This window comes from Symphalangus syndactylus, chromosome 20, assembly GCF_028878055.3.
Source record: "Symphalangus syndactylus isolate Jambi chromosome 20, NHGRI_mSymSyn1-v2.1_pri, whole genome shotgun sequence".
In the NCBI taxonomy this organism is placed as follows: Eukaryota; Metazoa; Chordata; class Mammalia; order Primates; family Hylobatidae; genus Symphalangus; species Symphalangus syndactylus.
The window spans coordinates 28,236,094-28,247,397 of NC_072442.2; the positions used below are offsets into that span (position 1 = coordinate 28,236,094).

Sequence of the window (11,304 nt, forward strand, 5' to 3'; positions counted from 1 at the left end):
AGACACTAAGTAGAGCTGAAAACACTAAATACACCATTATCTGTATACATTTTAGTCTTCTTCACTTTGGGAAAAAATTATTTAATTCTATTAATAGTCACACGTGGAATATTTTGAAATCACATCACCAGTATTTACTGAACACTTGAAAAAAATGTATCATGAGTACATGGAGACTTGAAAACTACTCTTTGGTCACAAAAAGCACTTGGCAGCACATTTCCAGAATGTTTAAATTTTTATTTATTTCTACTCAACTAAGAACAAAACCAACAAGTACTACTGTTAACCAGATAAGATGATCTGCTTTCAGACAAATATGATAGGTAGCAAAAGAAGTGAAAAATGACTGACTACAGAAAATAGATCATAGAATAATTAGGCAGATTAATAAGAACAAAGAAACAGCTGCAGAAAGGTTTGTAACCTAACCATTTTCAAAAAATTCCAATTTCAATATTATGCGAAACAGTGTTAACCCTGAATATTCACAGCTTAGGGAGAAATGCCCATCAGACAGGCTGTCTGTATGTAATAATTGTTAATAATTTTTTTTTTTTTTGAGACGGAGTCTCGCTCTGTCTCCCAGGCAGGAGTGCAGTGGCACCATCTAGCCTCACTGCAACCTCCGCCTCCCGGGTTCAAGCGATTCTCCTGCCTCAGCCTCCCGAGTAGCTGGAACTACAGGCGCGTGCCACCACGCCCGGCTAATTTTTTGTATTTTTAGTACAGACGGGCTTTCACCGTGTTAGCCAGGATGGTCTCGATCTCCTGACCTCGTGATCCGCCCGCTTCGGCCTCCCAAAGTGCTGGGACTACAGGCGTGAGCCACCGCGCCCGGTCAATAATTCCTCATGAACTACAAAAGTCATAGAAAAAGAAAAGGGAAACGAGGATGAGGAGGTACAAAACTATTTTATTTGAATTCTAACTAAAATCCAACCTGCTCACAAAAAAATGTCAATCCAGACATCTCTCAAAAAGAGAGACATCAAAACTGTTCTAACAGGAGAGGGGTCCCTCTCGAGAGGCCATATCCCCCAACAATAATACCAGAACAGATACACTTCCCATGGCCAGATCTCAGGGGAAGAGTATTAAAACGGTACTGTCATCGATTTAAAACCAAAGGAAAAAGAGTAACCTTTTCAAGGGAAGCGCCATTACTTCCCTCTCCTGCTCCCCCTCCCTTCTGTGTATACATGGGTCTGTGTATGAAGAAACTGCTTTGGACTTCTGCAGCATTGCAGCAGACTAGAGGATGGGGAAGGGGGAAGGGTACGGGGAGAGAAACGCTTCCATCACCCCTACAGAAAAGGGGTATAGATTTCCTGTGCTAGGGGGTGGAATCCACCCAGCAAGCCACCCAGAGCAGTCTCCCTTCCCAAGAATACACAGACACTACAAAGGAGAAGGAGCGGGAGGAGCAAAGGCACCAGAGGGGAAAGGGACCTCGCGCCTTTAAACCGGGGTGCACATCAACCCAGTCTCCCTGTGAGGGCCACACCTTCCTCGAAACATCCCCCTTCCACCACCCCTTCCGGTGACCCTCAGGAAAAAGGAATGGAATTGCTCTCGCCCCTTAAAACCGGAGGGCGCCCAGCTCACCAGCTTCTTCACCCCACCCACAGAATCACAGACCCTCCTTGTCTCCCTCCCCCAACCCACTCCCACATCCCTTCTTCCACACACAGGCCCGAGTGGGCCAAATTTCCCCGTCCCCCTCCATATCCCCCTTTCCCAAAGCAGAGGTGCCCTTACCCTTTCGCCGACAGGTCTGGGGCGGAGCAGGCAGGCGCAGCCCCCTGCAGCGCTCCGGTAGCCGCTACCCTGGAGGGTGAGGAGTGAGGGGGAGGAGGGGGCCCGGCGACAGATCGCCGCCCCCCCCCGCGAGCCCCAGCAAGCCGCCCAGCCCAAGCTCTGCAACAAGGGGCGGCGGCGGCGGCGGCGGCGGGGGGGGCGAGGGGACGACCGGGGTCGAGGAGGCGCCCTCAGCGCTTGGGCTCAGTTAAGATGGCGCGGGGAAGTGCCAGGAGCCGTCGCCGTCGCCGCCTCGGGGGAACCGGCCCGGGCCTCGGCCGCCTCTAGTCCTCACACAGCCGAGGCCCTCTCGGTCCCCCGCCGCGGCCCCTCGGCGGGCGGGCCCACGCGCAGCCCTCCGCCACCAACACCACCCCTGGTAAGGGGGCGCTCACAAAGGGAAGAGAGGCCGCGGGCCGGCCGGCGGACGGCGGGGCGGGGTCCCCCGGGGCCGGGAGGCCTCAGACGTTCGCGAGTGCCTAGTGCTTTCGGCCTGCGAAGGGCGCAGGGCGAGCGGGACCCTTCCTCTCTCCTCAGGCAGGCGGCGGCACCGACTCACTCTCTTTGCCACCCTCCCTCTCTCTCCCTGAGCCCTGAAGCCACAGAGCCCGGCCGCTGCCCAGGTTCCCCCCCTTTCCCCGACACCACTCCCCTCCTCCCGACCGTCATCCCCCGTCGCCGATCTCGCGAGATTTCCCGCCTGACAGGCCGGGATCCTGCGCGAGACACGACTACATGCGCGCGCGCGCGCGCCCTCACAGGAGCGCGCAAGGCTTGCTACGGACGGAGTTGTCCCGGTGGTCCGGAGTCCCAGCCTCTGTCCAGCATGGCCTCACTGAGTTCGCGGAGCTTCTAATGCCACGCGGGCGTCAGGTGCATTCATTTCACCCCGGAGATCTGAAGAAGAGTTTATCTGCACTCCCCTTCCTTCCCGCTTCCCACCTTCAAAGCCCGCCACTGATCCTGCGAATAAGTTTGCCCTGGAGTGTGGAATATCCCATTCCTGCACAACTTGGTTCGACACCCCCTCGCCCGTGGGATTCAGAGGTACACTGGGCAGCGCAATCAGTATGCAGTTGAGTTTTTGAGATTCTAATAGTTGATAGTAATTCTTGGAACGACAGTAAGACTTGGAAATACAGATCTAAGCCACCCTATATATTGGTGATGTAGAAAAGAGATAACTTCTTGAAAAGTGTCTGTGGGTTTAGTAGGTTGAGTAATGAGAAGTTTTGGAACGAGAGCAGCAAACAAACTAAAGACTCCTATGCAGAGAAGAAGTAGAGTTTATATTCTTTTATCTCAAAACTTTTTTTTTTTTTTTTTTAGGGAAAACTCCTTCAGTACTTATTCAAGAACCTAAAAGTGTAAGGCCGGGCGCAGTGGCTCACGCCTGTAATCCCAGCATTTTGGGAGGCCGAGGCGGGCGGATCACGAGGTCAGGAGATCGAGAGCATCCTGGCTAACACGGTGAAACCCCGTCTCTATTAAAAAATAGAAAAAAATTAGCCGGGCGTGGTGGCGGGCACCTGTAGTCCCAGCTACTCGGGAGGCTGAGGCAGGAGAATGGCGTGAACCCGGGATGTGGAGCTTGCAGTGAGCCGAGATTGCGCCACTGCACTCCAGCCTGGGCGACAGAGCGAGATTCGTCTCAAAAAAAAAAGAACCTAAAAGTGTACACAAAGTACAGTCATAAAAAATCTTGGTTCTTTAACCAACAAAACGACTCAAATAAATAAACCTGTTATATGAGTTTCATGAATAAAAATTAACTCTGGGCCGGGCGCAGTGGCTGACGCCTGTAATTATAGCACTTTGTGAGGCTGAGGCGGGCGGATCACCTGAGGTCGGGAGTTCGAGACCAGGCTGGCCATAGTAGATCTGTGCTCCAGGGAAGAAGCACGTTGATCAAGCTTAAGCAATCCGTGTATACAGTGTATGTATGACCTTCCTCCAGTCTGGCTCAGGGATGAGCACATGATCCAATTAGAGCCGATGGGTGCAATAAGATTTTCTCTGGCTTTTTGGGAAAGAAACTTTCTTATTTTCTCCCAAAAATGTAATATATACATTGAACTCCCAAAATGGAGTCCAGTGGTGTGATCCTGGCTCACTGCAACCTCTGCCTCCCAGGCTCAAACGATTCTCCTACCTCAGTCTCCCAAGTAACCGGGACTACAGGCATATGCCACCATGCTGGCTAAATTTTGTATTTTTTGTAGAGATGGGTTTCGCCTTGTTGCCCAGGCTGGTCTTGAACTCCTGGCCTCAAAGGATCTGCCTGCTTCAGCCTGCCAAAGTACTAAGATTACAAGTGTAAGCTACTGTGCCCAGCCTATGATTTTTCAATGAGCAATAATCACACCTCGGATAAATCTCATTGGTTACAATACTGCCACTGTGCAGTTTCTGAAATTTGATGATGATGATAATAACAAAAATAGTGAAATAGTTAATATTTATTGAGTGCCGATTATATGCCAGACAGAGTTCTAAACAATCTACTTATTTACTCCTCACAATAACCATACTGGGTAGGTACAATTATTACTCCCTTTTAGAAATGGTGGAACTGGGCCTGGCGCGGTGGCTCACGCCTGTAATCCCGGCACTTTGGGAGGCTGAGGTGGGCGGATTACCTGAGGTCAGGAGTTAGAGACCAGCCTGGCCAACATGATGAAAAAAATTAGCTGGGCATGGTGGTACACGCCTGTAATCCCAGCTACTCAGGAGGCTGAGGCAGGAGAATTGCTTGAGCCCAGGAGACGGAGGTTGCAGTGAGAGGAGATCGTGCCACTGCACTCCAGCCTGGCCAACAGAATGAGACTCTGTCAAAAAGAAAGAGAGAGAGAGAGAGAGAATGAAAGAAAGAAAGAGTGGCACTGAGGCACAGAGAAGAATTTTGATTAACTTGTCAGAGTTCTTATAGCCAGTTTGTGGTGAAGCCAGTTGTCAAATTCAGCTTTCACCCCGAGCCACTATGTTCTTTTTTTCTTTTTTTTCTTTTTTCTTTGTTTTGAGACAGAGTCTCGCTCTGTCGCCCAGGCTGGAGTGCAGCGGCGCGATCTCAGCTCACTGCAATCTCTGCCTCCTGGGTTCAAGCAATTCTTCTACCTCATCCTCCCGAGTAGCTGGGACTACAGGCGCGTGTCACTGCGCCCGGCTAATTTTTGTATTTTTAGTAGAGACGGGGGGTTTCACCGTATTGGCCAGGCTGGTCTGGAACCCCTGATCTTGTGATTCACCCACCTTGGCCTCCCAAAGTGATGGGATTACAGGCATGAGCCACCGTGCTCGGTCTATATTCTTTTTTTTGGTGGGTGGGATGGAGTCTCGCTCTGTTGCACAGGCTGGAGTGCAGTGTCACGATCTCGGCTCACTGCAACCTCCACCTCCCGGGTTCAAGCAATTCTCAGAGCCACTACATTCTATTTACTTGAGAGAATGTAAGGACTGGAATTGCTATTGCCTTTTGCTGTGAAGCCCCAGAACAAAGGCAACTCAGTGGGAAACACATTCTGGAGATAAAACCAGATCACTGAAGCCCTGGAACTAACTCTGTCTGAAGTCAGTCCTGACCCTGGAGTTTTTAGCATTTGTGTGCTAAAACATTCCCATTTTTCTTAAGCTACGTTGGGTCTGGTTCCCTTTTGTTTGCAACCAAATAGTCCTCACACAGAACTGTTTATTTTTTGGCCTTTCCCACCAGGCTGTGATCTTCACAAGCATATGAATGTCTGTCTTATTTCTATCTATGTCCACAAACTTAGCGTAATGTACATAATGACATTCAACAAATGTTTGCTATCAGTTCAATAATTCTGCAGACATTTTCTTCTATGTGTCAGAAATTGGGTTAGGTGTGGGAGATGTCAAGAAGAGTGAGTGAATGAAAGCTGTTTGCCTAGAGTGTATGGAAGAATAGCTGCTGCAAAGGTTAGTGTGACAGAGAACTCTAGGAAAAGATGTACACACATGCTAGAGTTCTCTGGAGGTTACTGTCAGTTTGGCGCTATGTACCTGGCCGATGGGTATTTCTGAAGTCTTACACATGTCAGATGTTTTCAGGATTGTCTAAGGTTCTAAGAATGTCTGGAAGTCACCTGCTTCCCAAACTGATGTACATATCAGAGTTATAGCCGGTCCTGTCATGTAAATGATGTGTTTTCTGTTATGCTTCTCTGTGTCTCTTGACTCCCAAAAGTATATACTGTAAAATGAATATGCCCTACCCATGTCTCAGACTTATGGTGAAGATCCTGTCTGGATATGAAAGTTCTGTTGTATCCAGGTGATAGCTGCTTTATTTCACCTGACCACAAGTGCTAATATATTCTACTCTAGCTAGCATCCCCACAAAAAAACATATCAGTTAGCCTCACTAGCAGTTCTATTCCACTTGTAGTGAACATCTGTTGTTCTTGTCTGTCCCAAATTTCTCCCTCTTCTTCTGGCAAAAAGTACCCTATGGCCGGGTGTGTTGGTTCACACTTGCAATCCCAGCACTTTCGGAGGCTGAGGTAGGTAGATCACTTGAGCTCAGGAGTTTGAGACCAGCATGGTCAACATGGGGAAACCCTGTTTCTACAAAAATTAGCTGGGTGTGCTGGTGTGCACCTATAGTCCCAGCTACTAGGGAGGCTGAGGTGGGAGGATCACTTGAGTCTGGGAAGTTGAGGCTGCAGTGAGCCCTGTTTACACCACTGCACTCAAGCTGGGTGACCAAGTGAGACCCTGTCTCAAAAAAAAAAATTTTTTTTAAGTACTCTACAGTTCTTAGAGAAGTTTCCTGTCTGTTGTTCTGTGGAGTTCTTGTGGGGTTGTTACTCTGGGCCTCTTGCTACAGATGGGCACACCGTCACAGCGTGGGCAACCAAAATAGCTCACCCCTTGGTGAAGCGACTGGACCAGGGAAGGGTACATGACCCAGAGCCCAAGCTGGACCACTCAGAGATGTTCATTTGGATTTTATATACTGCTTTGTGAGAGTGAGAAGTTTTGCTTTGCCTTTGGGCTCATAAACTGGGATGATGTAAATCTAGACTTTCTATGGAGTTCCTCCCACACAGACCCCATCTCCCTCATCCAGCATCCCTCTGTTGCATAAAATAAACTACCAAGATGCAAGCTTTCCTCCATATGATCTATGTGAAGCCTGCTTAAATTGCTTATAGAAGCATGTCTATGGTTCATAAGCTCCAAGTTCTGATCTCATCCTCACAAAGTCTCAAATGCCTTCAAATTCTACATTTACAATATTCTAACATTTCTGTGTTGAGTAAATTTATGAAGAGGAGAAATAAAGGGCAAGTTTCATGATAACCATTTACATGGTGCCATTTGATAACCGGGCCAGACCTCTGTCCCTTCTTCACGGGTTTCTGGGCAGTGAGTAAGAGAGAGCAGTTTATGTAGGAGAGGTCACCACAGTGAGTAGGAGAGAGCAGGTTATGTAGGAGAGGTTGTTTAAAACCTGAACTTTGAGACACTCACTGTCTCTAGGGGGTATAATACAACATATCAGTAAAGGAAGCATTTGATTTTTTTTTTAATATATATATATACAGAGTCTCACTCTATTGACCAAGCTGGAGTGCAGTGGCACAATCTCGGCTCACCACAACCTTTGCCTCCCGGGTTCAAGCAATTCTCGTGCCTCAGCCTCCTGAGTAGCTGGGATTACAGGCATGCACCACCACGCTGGGCTAATTTTTCTATTTTTAGTAGAGAAGGGGTTTTGGGCCGGGCGCGGTGGCTCACGCTTGTAATCCCAGCACTTTGGGAGGCCGAGGCGGGTGGATCACGAGGTCAGGAGATCGAGACCACAGTGAAACCCTGTCTCTACCAAAAATACAAAAAATTAGCCGGGCGTGATGGCGGGCACCTGTGGTCCCAGCTACTCGGAGAGGCTGAGGCAGGAGAATGGCGTGAACCTGGGAGGCGGAGCTTGCAGTGAGCCGAGATTGCGCCACTGCACTCCAGCCTGGGTGACAGAGCAAGACTCCGTCTCAAAAAAAAAAAAAAAAAAAAGAAAGAGAAGGGGTTTTGCCATGTTGGCCAGGCTAGTCTCGAACTCCTGGCCTCTAGTGAGCTGCCCACTTTGGCTTCCCAAAATGTTAAGATTACAAGCATGAGCCACTGCGCCTGGCCAAAGGAAGCATTTGATTAAAACAGATATTAGAAATTTTCCTGATTCATTTCCTGTGTGTAGACAGTATCCATGGCAGCATTCAGTGTTGAGGTGTATTAAACTAGCTGGCAGCAGTGGGAAGCACCCAAGTCCCCAGTTCACCAGCTGTATCCCCTGCCCCAATATGGACCCTCAACTTTATAACAAAACCCAATCTATAGAGAAAAATACCCAGGGATTGGGAGCTGGGTGTGGGGTGTGGAGAGACAGAAAAAAGGGAGACAGAGTCAAACACTTAACAAAAGTTTTTAAGCTCCTGTGGCACTGATTTTTCAGTTACAAGGCCTAATGTATTTCCTTTTTCCCACCCTTAAGCTGATTTGGGCCGGGCACAGTGGCTCACGCCTGTAATCCCAGCACTTTGGGATGTCGAGGCGGGCGGATTACGAGGTCAAGAGATCGAGATCAGCCTGGCCAACATGGTGAAACCCCGCCTCTACTAAAAATACAAAAATTAGCCAGGCTTGGTGGCGCACACCTGTAGTCCCAGCTACTTGGGAGGCTGAGGCAGGAGAATGGCTTGAACCCAAGAGGCGGAGGTTGCAGTGAGCCGAGATCATGCCACTGCACTCCAGCCTGGCTACAGAGTAAGAATCCATCTCAAAAAAAAAAAAAAAGCTGATTTGAATTGTCACCTTCAACCACAAGACTTCTTCTTTTTTTTTTTTTTTTTTTTTTAGACAGAGTCTTGCTCTGTCACTCAGGCTGAAGTACAGTGGTGATCATAGCTCACTGCAGCCTCGAATTCCTGAGCTCAAGGGATCCTCCAGCTTCAGCCTCCCAAGTAGCTGGGACTTACAGGCACACACAACCATGCCCAGATAATTTTTTTATTTTTATTTTTTGTAGAGACAGGGTCTAGCCATGTTGCCCAGGCTGGTCTCGAACTCTAGCCTCAAGCGATCCTCCTGCCTTGGCTTGCCAAAGTCATGGGATTACATGCGTGAATCCCTGCACCTGGCCCCAAGACTTCCTACTAGTATATTATTCCTATTTAGTAAAGAGAAGTCCAAAGAGGAAGCCTAAAGAAAATCCCAAGCCAATAAAATATTAACTTATTTTATGTTTTGATTGCCAGCTGTTTGTGTTTCATATGATGTGTGGCAGAAATCTGGTAGGAATTCATGTAGATTTTTTTAAATCCTGGCAGATGTCAGCCAAAGCAAAGGGCATAACAAAATCGCCAACTGGTCCTGAAGATACATTCCAAAAACCTCTCAGTCCGCAAACATGCTGCCCAACCCTTCCTATAGTCACAGATGTCCCAGACAATCCACCATGATGCACTGATCATGGGATGCCTGCCAGAGGGTAGTGTCAGAGAAGTGGGATGAATATTTACCTCCTTACACATACACAGTAATAGCTAACACTTTAAAACATTTTCCATGGACTAGGCATGGTGCTAAGCACCTTACATGTTACTTAATCATACTTACTTAATCTTCACACAACCCTCTGAAGAAGGTAATATTAACCCCATTTTACAGATAAAGGAAAGAATCCTCAGCTTGGTTATGAGGATGACACAAAGTAAGGGCAGCTACTGACATTAGTAAGTGGAAGTGGAACTCCAAAGTCAGTGTCTTTTTTTTTTTTTTTTTGAGACGGAGTCTCACTGTGTCGCCCAGGCTGGAGTGCAGTGGCACAATTTCAGCTCACTGCAACTTCTGCCTCCTGGGTTCAAGCAATTCTCGTACCTCAGCCTTCTGAGTAGCTGGGATTACAGGAGTGAGCCGCTATGCCCAACCCAAAGTCAATTTGTTTTTGTTTTTGAGACTGAGTCTCACTCTATCTCTAGGCTGGAGTGCAGTGGTGTGATCTTGGCTCACTGCAACCTCTGCCTCCTGGGTTCAAGTGATTCTCCTGCCTCAGCCTCCCAAGTAGCTGGGACTACAGGTGCACACCACCACACCCAGCTAATTTTTGTATTTTTTTTTTTTTTTTAGTAGAGACAGTGTTTCACCAGGTTGGTCAGGATGGTCTCGATCTCTTGACCTTGCAATCCACCCACCTCAGCCTCCCAAAGTGCTGGGATTATAGGCATGAGCCACCACACCCGGCCCAAAGTCAATGTTTTTAACTGCTGCTGTACTGTACTACTTTTCCATCAACTGTTTTATTTCTTCAGGGCTGAATTTATTTTGGACTCTGAGGTGGCCTCTTTATTTTATGTATTTATTTATTTTTTTTGAGACGGAGTCTCGCTGTGTTGCCCAGGCTGGAGTGCAGTGGCAACATCTCGGCTCACTGCAAGCTCTGCCCCCCGGGTTCATGCCATTCTTCTGCCTCAGCCTCTTGAGTAGCTGGGACTACAGGTGCCCGCCACCTCGCCTGGCCAATTTATTGTATTTTTAGTAGAAACAGGGTTTCACTGTATTAGCCAGGATGGTCTTGATCTCCTGACTTCGGGATCCGCCCACCTTGGCCTCCCGAAGTGCTGGGATTACAGGCGTGAGCCACCGCGCCTGGCCTGAGGTGGCTTTTTTAACTTATTAATGGCTTGATGCAGATGTTTATCTGATAGATACTTGTTACTCAAAGGTCTTTAGGTCAGGACTGACTTTTTTTTTTTTTGAGACGGAGTCTTGCTCTGTCGCCCAGGCTGGAGTGCAGTGGCGCTATCTTGGCTCACTGCAAGCTCCACCTCCCGGGTTCACGCCATTCTCCTGCCTCAGCCTCCTGAGTAGCTGGGACTACAGGCACCTGCCACCACACCCGGCTAATTTTTTTTTTTTTTTTTTTTTTTGTATTTTTAGTAGAGATGGGTTTTCACCGTGTTAGACAGGATGGTCTCGATCTCCTGACCTTGTGATCCACCCACCTCGGCCTCCCAAAGTGCTGGGATTACAGGCTTGAGCCACGGCGCCCGGCCTAGGTTGGGACTTTCTTATATTGAATTGTATTCTACCAACTGTTGCGTACCTTGGCCCAGTATTTATCTATTCTCGTGGGTTAAAATAGAAGAATATGCTGCCTCCATGTGCAGGGCGTTTTAAAAGGATTGGCATTTTAAAAAGATTTTCACAAAATGGATCACATTATATGAGAATATAGAGCTCAAGAAGCAACTCTGTACATGATCAGCTTTATTTTCCAGCCTGTAAAACCACACTTCTATCAGGCATCCTTCTGTAGACATGTTTGAGTGAGATGGGCAACAGAGCAAGACTCTGTCTCAAAAAAAAAAAAAAAAAGGCTGAGCTTGGTGGCTTACGCCTGTAATCCCAGCAGTTTGGGAGGCCGAGGCAAGCGGATTGCCTGAGCTCAGGAGTTTGAGACCAGCCTGGGCAACACAGTGAAAACACATCTCT

General features: G+C 48.1%; 1 protein-coding gene and 1 pseudogene across 1 annotated transcript in view; both read right to left on the reverse strand.

Annotated features, from left to right (window-relative positions):
* The window catches only part of TAOK1 (TAO kinase 1), a 169,195-nt gene extending 166,757 nt beyond the window's left edge, over positions 1-2,438 (reverse strand). The window contains exon 1 of the mRNA XM_055257474.2: positions 1,762-2,438. The gene's annotated coding sequence lies outside the window, so the exon portion shown is untranslated. The remainder of the gene's footprint in view (positions 1-1,761) is intronic.
* Positions 2,439-4,086: 1,648 nt separating this feature from the next.
* On the reverse strand, positions 4,087-4,210 carry LOC129470785 (uncharacterized; annotated as a pseudogene).
* Between the last annotated feature and the right edge of the window lie 7,094 nt (positions 4,211-11,304).